Source organism: Desmodus rotundus, chromosome 13, assembly GCF_022682495.2.
Source record: "Desmodus rotundus isolate HL8 chromosome 13, HLdesRot8A.1, whole genome shotgun sequence".
Lineage (NCBI taxonomy): Eukaryota > Metazoa > Chordata > Mammalia > Chiroptera > Phyllostomidae > Desmodus > Desmodus rotundus.
In genome coordinates this window covers 72,423,857-72,434,220 of record NC_071399.1, presented here as the reverse complement: position 1 = coordinate 72,434,220, position 10,364 = coordinate 72,423,857, and the positions used below count along the sequence as shown (strand labels likewise).

The following is a 10,364-nucleotide window of genomic DNA, read 5'->3' as shown; positions in this document are numbered from 1 at the left end:
CTTTAAAAAAAAAAGTCCATTCCCATCATTTGCCTCTTAAAATGTCAGATATTTACATATGCCTAGAAAACGAAACTCAAGCTCCTCAGTATGACATGAAAGGACATTTTAAATATAACCACAATACAACTTTCCAACAACTTTCCCGCATACCCCAAGTTTCTGCCACATTGAACTTATCACCATCTTTGGTAAATTGCCACAACAGAAGATTATCCCTCTGTGGTCATTGCACATGCCGTTTGTTCGGCCTCAAATGCTCCTTTATCTCTTCTAAGCCTGGACATCCTTTCAGCCTTCAAGAACCAAATCAAAAACCTGTTTTTCTTCCCTGATACTGCCCGAAAAATTAGGTTCTCCCTATATGCATAGAGTACATTTGTTTCTACCTTTATTTTAGCATGTATTCCCATTTTATTGTATCTTGGCCTGTTTATATGTCAGAGCTCTTCCAACAGGCAACAAAATTCTCAAGGGTATGGGCTGGATTTTACTGCCTTTTCATCTCCCATGTCTCAAATTAGCCTCATAAATGGCACGCATTCAACAAATGTGTGTCAAATGAATGACTGTTTATTGCTATCACTCTTGAACACCTTACTAATAAGTAATCAGCTATTAGGAATTATCACAGTGTGGACCAGGACTACACACAGTACTTCATGGAGAAGAGGTAGGAAACAAATCTCGTGGAGATTTAGAGATTCATCTTCAAGGAATGTTTTGAAGAAACCATCACTACATCCTGTTAACAACATGGCTTTGGTAGCAGAGAATCAACTAACATTCTTAAGGAGGTGCGAAATCAAGACTGGTGGTGGAAGAGAAATTAGGGGTGTTCGTTCTAGTTCTGGGTATCTTCTTTGTAGGGGTGGTAATTGAAATCTTGGAATAGGATGAGGATATCACAGGTTCAGGTATGGGAGAGAAGGACACATGCATAATCCATGCTGATGTTCAGATTCTTCCTGAATATGCCAGTCAAACATTTCTGTTTTTGATAAGGTTGTAGTGTTTTATTTTACTTTATGCTTAATTCTGTTATATCATTGATATTCTCTAATTTATATGCAATCAAGGAAAAAGCCATCTAATAGTAAGAATACTTTCATCTGGTTAAAAACCCCCATTTTTATGGGCATTGTGTTTAACTAAAAAATGAAGTTGGAGGCAGCATCAGAATGCTCTGCCTTTCCTGTTTTATGCACTTCTTTTGCCACTTACTTGAGCATATAACAGTGCAGATTTAAATTACCTGCCAATTCTCGAAATGGTTTTCCTGATGAAGTGAAACTGATACCTTGGCATGCTTGGTAAAATTATAACAATATTCATCTTAAATTCAACATGTTCCTCAGAGTACTTATTCATCATGCTAATTTTGAAGAACTGGTTATAAGAGAGTTTGAGAGAAAAAAAAATCCAGAATCTCAAAATGGCAAAGTGCTTCCTCTCTCACAGAGAGTTCATGCATCGTGTTCCCAATTACCTAGTGGAGATTTAAAAAATCAGTTCCAAGGAGTGACATGCTCCAATGTGCTGTGGGCCTTTACATAGGAAAATTTGAGAAGAGCTGAAAAGCTAGGGAAATGGAAGAAAGAACATTTCCTCTTTGTTCTCTCTATCATTTAGCATCAATTAATTACATTGGTTGGTTGCTTGGTTAACTTAATAGTGGTTAGGTTTCTTCCATATAAAGATTAGAAGATCCTCATGTTTATAGCCCTAACTAGCCCAGTGACAGAAATCATGAGATCACAGATTCTAGAGTCTAGGAAACATATTTGTATTGTCCCTTTCTTTATTCCCAGTAGGTAGTCCAGGGCCTGCATAGATTCTTTTTTGAAGGAGTAAAATAAATAATGGTCAAACCTCTTTTATGTTTCTGTTTTATGATCAATAGGATCTTGAATACATTGTCTTATTCAAGTCATTAGTGCATGTACATTCTTAATTATTGAGAGTTGCATGAGGTAGGAAGAAAGTATTTATGGGAACATAAAACCACACCTATGAGGGATTCCCCATCTTGGATGAAAGTACGTAGTTGCTGAGGAAGACTTTGCTTCTCAGGGGAAATACACAATAGGAAGAACAGATTGGGATGAGCATTGGGATGCAGCTAACGTTTCAGTTCTTTATTACATCAGGTCCTCTTATGGTAAGTGAATGAGTTTGCCAAAGAGACAATACACTGCAGGTTTGTTATTCTCTAACTCCCAGATGGCAAACACGAGAAAGTGAAAACAAGAGAAATGTGTGGGTGTGCATAACACAGAATTGGTGACTGCCAGTCAAACCCATGTGGCTATGGAGACACGCAAAACAGTCACACTCAGCTGGACCTGTTGCGGCAGGATCAGCAAATAGCGGCAGAACTCCAGAGCTGAGAGGAGAGCAGAGAAAACTGACTGAGAATGATCTGTTCTGGGATTGATGCAGCCTAGGCTTGATTGTCCCACACAAAAGTGGTGGGAAGCCCTGACTGGTGTGACTCAGTTGACTGGGCATTGTCCCACAACCAAAACGTCACTGGTTCAATTCCTAGTTAGGGCACATACCTGGGTTGTGAGTTCAGTCCCCAGTTGGGGTAGGAGAGGCAACCAATTGATGTTTCTGTCTCACATAGATGTTTCTCTCCCTCTCTTTCTCTCTCCCTAACTCTCTCTCTAAAAATTAGTAAATAAAATCTTTTTTTTTTAAAGTCATGGGAAACGACTGCTCTGACCTCTTTGCACCATAGGGAAGTCCACCTTCCATTTCTATTCCGTTCAGGTCATATACCTGAAAAGGCTTTACTGGATCCCAGAGACAGTTCTTTAACCCTTGACGTAACAAAGTATTCCTCTCCATCATTTGGAAACTGTCCTGTTGTGTTGTGGAAGATCTAGAGAGGAGCTCCCAGCAGACTCTAGAGTATGTGAATACAAAAGCTATTAACTATGCAGGGTCACATAAACAGTCAGAAGAGCCTAAAGAATGAGGTATGTGTTCTCAGTAGATTTTGATGGGTGTGCCCATAAACTCCCAGGTATTATTTGCAGCATGTATGGTTCCATTGACTCCATATAAAGCCATGCTCTATAACAGAGGAAACGGATTGTGTATTGTTTAAATAATAATGCAAGAAACTGAGTTATTTACAATGCTTTTGTTCATCATAAAATAAGTTACTCTTTCTCCTCCTTTTCCACCAAGAACATCTAGCCAATCAAATTAAGCCTTTTTAATGTTTGCCAAGCACCACAGAAAAAGATCCAGGCATTTGGAGAAGGAAAAAGGGTGGGGTATTAAGTGCCTGTTTTCTTCTTTTCTTGGATTTTGTTTGTTAAGTCAAGTAGGATTAACAGTTTTTTTTCTAAGTCTTATAAACCAAGAATGTCATTTCTAAAAAAGGAATTAACTTTCATTAAGTTCAATTGTCGATTCATTCTGCTGTTGTAAAGGTCCCAGTCTGTGCCAGGTATTGCGTTAGGTTCTGAGAATATTTTAAGGGACGAGACCAACATGATCATTTTCTCCTGAAATACATATTTTCCTTTTCATGTGTTACAAATAAATTTCACCTCTTTTTGAAGAGTGTTAACTTTACACATTATTATTTTGTTTAGCCTAACGCATTTTCTGTTTGAGTAAATGAGCTTAACGGAAGCCGAGACATAATTAAAGGGTTGCTGGCCTAGAAGTTGCCTCAAAAGAAATCACTAGAACAATGTACTGGGAGGCAGAAAGTTGAAGAAAAGATATAAAAGTTAGAGTGAGAAAGTTCCAGAAGAGGAAAGAGTTGAGGCATATGCAATATTTTAAAAGATAATGACTTAGAAATTTCCAGAACTGATGAAACATTAGATTTTAGGATCAAGTTAAAAATAAAAGAAATCCACACTTGAACACATTTGAGCATAACTATAGAAAAAACAAAGACGAAGAATTCTTAAAAAGCAGGCAATGAAAAATAGATAAATTACCTTCAAAGAATAACAATTAGACTGGGAACTGACTTCACAGTAAGCTTATCAGAAGACTGTGGAATATTTTCTCCAATGGACTAATCTGAATTCTACATACAGCAAAAGTATCACTCAGAATAGGACTGAAATAAAGACATTTTCAGACAGAAAACTACATTAAAGATTTAAAAAAAAATTTTAATGTATTCACCTATAGTTCTTCTAACTCCAATCCTAGGAATTCATTTCAAAGAAATAATAGGACAAGCACAAAAAGATGTATATATGATACATTTATTGTTACAAGCTTGCTCACTTTATCAAAGATTTGGAAACAAGTGAAATGTACATCAGTAGGGAATTATTGAAATAAAATATGATGCATTCATAATTTGCATTAAGAAGATTACATAGTTCTTTGTGTACTCAGGCAGCATAGTAATACAATAAACAGAAAAAAGAGCCCTGACTGGTGTGGCTCAGTGGATTAGGTGTGTTTCTGCAAGGTGAAGGGTCCCGGTTTGGTTCCTGGTCAGGGCGCATGCCTGGGTTGCTGGCCAGGACCCTGCTCAGGGCGCATATGAGGGGCAACCTGTTGATGTTTCTCTTCCTCTCTTTCTCCTTCCCTTCCCCTGTCTCTAAGATAAAGGAAATTTTTAAAAAAGAAAAAATAAGTAAAAAGCAGGCTATGGAACAGCATATTTCTTATGATCCAATATAAATTAAAATTTAAAATCTCTATTATAAGTTTACATGTTCAGAAAAGTCTAGAAAGGTATGCATATAGTCATTAGTTCTGGGGTGTGGAGTAAGAAGAAGTTTTTCACATTTTCTATTTTAGTTGCATTTTTTTACCCTCATCATTTTCATGTGGAAAACCAGAGGCTGTTTAGTAGTAGCCTCTATTTACTGAGACCTTTAGTGAAAAATTACATTTATGCAGCTAACATGATGATGTTTTAGATCTCGACTTGTTATCTCATTTGAGTAGGCCACAGTGTTAATGAGCCTGCCCTGAAGTTTCATTTCTGGTGTAGGTCAATTAGCTCTGCACGGAGAATAAAATGACTCTTGTGCATTACCTATTAGCCCAAGGGAACCAGCTTTCAAGTCTTTACCTGAATCTCCTGGCAAGAGACATTGTGTGGATGTTGCAGGGCATAGAAAATGAAAAAAAAAAACAAACCCTCAAACCACGTGAACCTAGAGGGTAGTGGCAGTTAGCACCGCTTTCACCCACAAAGAATGATGCATATCTTACTCTCTTTGAAAAATCTACCTTTAATATTCCCTGACCACCATGTTTTCCAGCTTATAGTAAGTCAAATCAGAACAAAACTGCATTAAGCAAGAAACTCTCATTTCTCAGGGCTCCCTTTCTATTTGCCTTATTGCCTTCTTCCACCTTCTCTGCTTAGGAGGATTTCCTTTTTTCCCCCATATACATTTTCATAACAAATGACCTCAAGAAATAGAGACTACCTAACCATTATCTTGCCCCAAAAAGGAATTCTAATTTTTTCAGTTCTGGTGAGGAGCACCCCAAGTTTTGGTGTTCTAACCTGACAATTCTCAGGCCTGCAGTTTTACCCTTCAATTTTGCATCAAGTAAAGCCTGGTAACATTTTTTGGAGGCTTGTCTAATATGGCGCCTTCCATATAAGCCTACAGCTTCATTCCAATCTGAATATATCACTGTCAGTTTATAACTGGAATCATGAAAGGATTCTGAGCAGCTTGTTGGATTGTTTATATTGACTACTTAGGGGTATACATTCCAGCACATCATTGTAAATGATGTACTAGATAAAATTCTAAGCAATCGTTTCAGAATTCTGGATATTGGTTTTATCACTGGAAAAGATACCTAGCACATGGATACATTGTAAGGAGAAACAAGTTCTTATATCAATCTCCATGTTACATTAGTGACAGTCCTGAGGCTTTATTAAAAATTATTAGCAACTAGTAATTTTTCAGTGCTTTTTGTTTTTTAGAAGCTATTTTACGCATTTATAGTAGTTGGACTACCAGAAGTACTTGTAAGAAAATTTTTTCTTACAAAAAAATATATTTGCTAGCATTTAATATTCTGATATCCAAGAAGAAAGATAAAAAGAGCTCCCAGAAATTTATGACTTGGGTTTTTCTTTTAGAAATCCCTAGCTATTTCCTGAATATTTTCTTCTGGAAAATATGGAAGATATATATGTGACTAAAAAAAAAAAAGCATTCTCCAGCCCTGGCCAGGTGGCTCAAATGGTTGGAGCCTCATCCTGTACACCAAAAGGTTGTGAGTTCAATTCCTGGTTAGGACACATACCTAGGCTGTAGGTTTGATCCCTAGTCTGGGAGCATACGCAGGACAGCTGATCAGTGTTCATCTCTCACATCAATGCTTCCCTCTCTCTCTCCTACTCTCTTCCTCTCTCTCTCTAAAATCAATAAACCTGTCCTTAGGTGAGGATAAAAAAATCATTCTCCAGATTTTTTATCAGATATGTTGATTGCTAGATAGATAATTAATATAAAGGTATAATTTTCCATAGAAAACTATTTGAGATAAAAGTGCTGATAAAAGTTTTATATTTATTTAATAATTTATTTAAAAGTTATATATTTATATATATGTATTTATACTTTTATTTAATGAGCTGGTAATCTATACCAGATCCTTAGTTACAAAATCATAAGCATTTGATTCTGTAACATAACAATATCACACTCGAGCACATATCATAGGACATTTTAGGTGAAATGTTCAAATTGCTATCTATCTTGTGAGAGACATTCACATACCCTACCAACCACGCTCAGTGGCATTACTACTGCAGAACCCTGTACTTCTACATACAGGTTTTTCCTTCTCTCTGTATGTACAGTGTTCCTATCAAACTTTTCATAAACCAAAATGGCATAAAGCACAGAAGCCATTATCATTAATTTATAGGAAAAATTTTTGAGTGTTCCCAGATCCAAAATTTAATGCACACATAATGGCTTTATTTTGTTCACATGATCGAAACACTACTTAAGTCCAGTTTTATGTTAGACATAACACCGTTATGAACTCTCTTAGGCTTTTCTGATACCTTAGAACACATCTTGCTAACAGATGCGCCCAAAATAAATCAAGATAAAGCACAGATGCTCACAGACAAAGTTCAAAGCCATGCAGCTCCATGCTGAGTGTAGTTCCCAGGGAATGAGCTCGGTGGCGCTGCTCTCCCCGTTCAGGGCACATATGTCTCTGCAATGGCTCACTGCAAAACAAACACTGAAATCACAATGAAGAGAAAAATACGAAATGTTGGAGTGCAATAATAACATAATTGCAAGATCAGCTCAGAAGGTTAAATGCCCAACAAATCAGAGTTTAAAAAAGAGCATGGGGGCTCGCTTCGGCAGCACATATACTAAAATTAGAATGATACAGAGAAGATTAGCATGGCACCTGCGCAAGGATGACATGCAAAAAGAGCATGGGGGGGAGTGGTGGGAGGTAAGTGCAGACAACTGTAATTGAACAACAATAAAATAACTTTTTAAAAAAGAGCATATAATGGAAGGGGGAGATAAGAGGATATTATCAAAAATTATTTCAAGAAAATTATTTTAAACTTGAATTATCAGAGTCTGCAAAAGAAATCCCAACAAAATATATGAAAAATACCCATTCTAATGCACATCTCCTCAACATTTCAGAGCACTGGGGATAAAGAGAACACAATGTTTTCTGAGAGAAATAAAGAGATTTTGAAAAAAACAGATCTGAAATAAGTATATCATCAGACAACTCTACAACCACATTTGAAGTTAGAACATGATGAAGCAAAGCCTTCAAATTTCTAAGGGAAATTTTTATTCAACCTAAAATTCTGTTCTCAACCAAACTATCAATCAATGTCAAACTATCAATCATGATAGTATGTTTAAACATTTTCAGAAATGCAGACTCCAAAAAAAATCTCCCATTTCAAGAAGTCACTGTACGATGAAGACATAAACTAAAATAAGAGAAAGACAATGAATCTTCCAAATAAGGGGTCCAGAACAAGAGAGAGAACATTCAGGCTGATTGCTATGCAGTAGCTCAAAAGAGAAACTAACCCATTTTGGCGTGGGAGGAAGGAAGACTCAAAAATGGATGTTTACAAGGGCAGGAGGGTAAAATCGATGAAGTGCCAAATGTGTTCTACCATATTGCAACTAGAATTCAAAAGGGTCTTATTTATCCTTGTGAAGCTGGGGACCTTGATATCATGATTGTGATATGTAAACCTAGGCAAATTAAAAATAATAGAAACAGGAATTACTAACTCCAGGAAAAACTAAAGTTGCAGAAGAGAGATAATATAATTATACTATTCAGTTCAGCTCTGAACAGTAGTAACCTAGTCTTAGTAAGATAAATACTGATAAAAAAATTCAACAAAACTAATAACACTATATTGAAGCAATAAACATATGAAAGAAATATATAACTAAAATTGGCCAGTTAAGAAATAGCGTGAAAAATATAAGAAAGTAAATACCAAAAGATATAGCTAATAGACCTTGTGAAGAAGCATACATGTGTATGAAATTTGTGGCTCAGGGACTTATTTTCAAGATCAGTCTTGTAAAGGTATTTTACTGTTTAAACTATGTACATATTACGTGGAAAAAATCAACATATTTAAATAGAATAGAAATGAATGAAACTTTGAGGGAGGGAAGGAAGGAAGAAAGGAAGGAACGAAGTAACAAACAAGGAAGGAACAGAGGGGAGGGGAAGGGAGGGAGGAAGATTCCATAAATGTATTTCATTATATCCACCAGTTAAAAGAGGTAGTATGTATAGTCAATCTATGGATGCTAAAAAAAAAAAACCCCTGATAAAATTCTATACCCATTGCAATATAAATAAAAGAAGAATAGAACAAGTTTAGTGTTTTTAACATTAAAATTCAGCAATTTAATCACAATCATAGCCAATGCCTCAAACAAAAGAATAAATTTATCATTGCGATAAATGGTCACAGTATTTTGTTAAATGAAAAAAGTTTTAGTACACTTTTATTTATATATATACATACATATGTACATAATACAAAAAAGAAATATAAAAAAATTAAAGAACATAGATAACTTTAATCTTTTAGTCTGATATATGTATGCAGTTTTCTACTAGTGCAAAATTCTCTAAATTTTCTACAATGCCTACATGTAAAAATTTTTATACATATATAATTTTTATTAGAACCAACCTCATTTTGATTACAGAAAGTTCTTATTTTTCTTACTTTCCTGAAAAACAGGTTATAACCCCTTTGCTTTTCTCTCTTCCTTCTATGTTTGGTAATAAATAACTTACAATTATTACTCATAAAATTGAATTAAAATATTTATTTTTATATTATTGTTTTGCACTTTGGAGGAGCATTGATCTCAGGAAAAACTGTGAAATTAAAAAGATTTGTTTTCCTCCTGGCTGGTGTAGCTCCATGGATTGAGTGTGGGCTGTAAACCAAAGGGTCGCTGGTTTGATTCCCAGTCAGGGCACATGCCTGGGTTGCAGGCCAGGTCCCTGGTGCGGGGTGCATGAGAGGCAACCACACATTGATGTTTCTTCCCTCTCTTTCACCCTCCCTTCCCTTCTCTCTAAAAAATATAAATAAAATCTTAAAAAGAAAAAGAAAATGATACACTTCTATGAAAAAATATTACTTAAAAAAATTGTTTTTAATGGCTGCTTGACTCCCTTCTTTGCTTCCCCTACCTGTGTTGCAGTTTTCCAGGGATGTGTTGGATTCCCTACTATTTTTCTTTCTCATGCTAACAAATCAAGACAGGTTCTAAATCAATAGCTTCTAAAGCTATTATGATTCGATTTTTCATTAAGGTCTTTGTTGTTTACAAAGACTTGTATGCTCCCCACGTGGATGCTTCCCAAGGTTCTGACCTGGGCACTACTTGATGTAATAAATAGTCAGTTGCTCTCAGGCTGTGTGCCCATAACATCTTGTGCATACCTCGGTTTTAGTACTATAGAAACGTTCTTAATGGAACTCTGATTAACATACCTAAACGAATTGACTGAGACTGCCCTTTCCTTTAGTGAAATATGGCTCATGCCCAATGCATGCTAAATCCTCCCATCTTTCAGCTGTTCTCCAGAATAACCACAAACTTCTCTCCCTGCCAGTTGAGACCTAAATTTACCTAAAAGTTGGTAACATTTCTTCCCAAACCAGTTGTCTTTGCTCCTTTAATTACATAATTAAATTTTATGTTGGAACTAATGAAATACTATATGAAAAGTTGTTTCTGTGGAAACATTTGTGAATTTTTTTCAAGATTGGATAAATTTGAGTGCTAAAAAATAATACTATCAAATTAAATGTTGACATAACTATAATACCAGTTTTCAAA

The 10,364-nt window shown here is 35.7% G+C and overlaps 1 long non-coding RNA gene and 1 pseudogene across 1 annotated transcript in view; one reads left to right on the top strand and one right to left on the bottom strand.

Annotated features, from left to right (window-relative positions):
* Positions 1-4,255: 4,255 nt before the first annotated feature.
* The window catches only part of LOC123480514 (uncharacterized), a 52,121-nt gene continuing 46,012 nt past the window's right edge, over positions 4,256-10,364 (bottom strand). Inside the window, exons 5-6 of the long non-coding RNA XR_006656551.3 lie at positions 7,106-7,213; positions 4,256-4,588 (exon numbers count right to left, since the gene is read on the bottom strand). This is a non-coding gene — a long non-coding RNA (uncharacterized lncRNA). The remainder of the gene's footprint in view (positions 4,589-7,105; positions 7,214-10,364) is intronic.
* On the top strand, positions 7,343-7,428 carry LOC112314018 (U6 spliceosomal RNA; annotated as a pseudogene).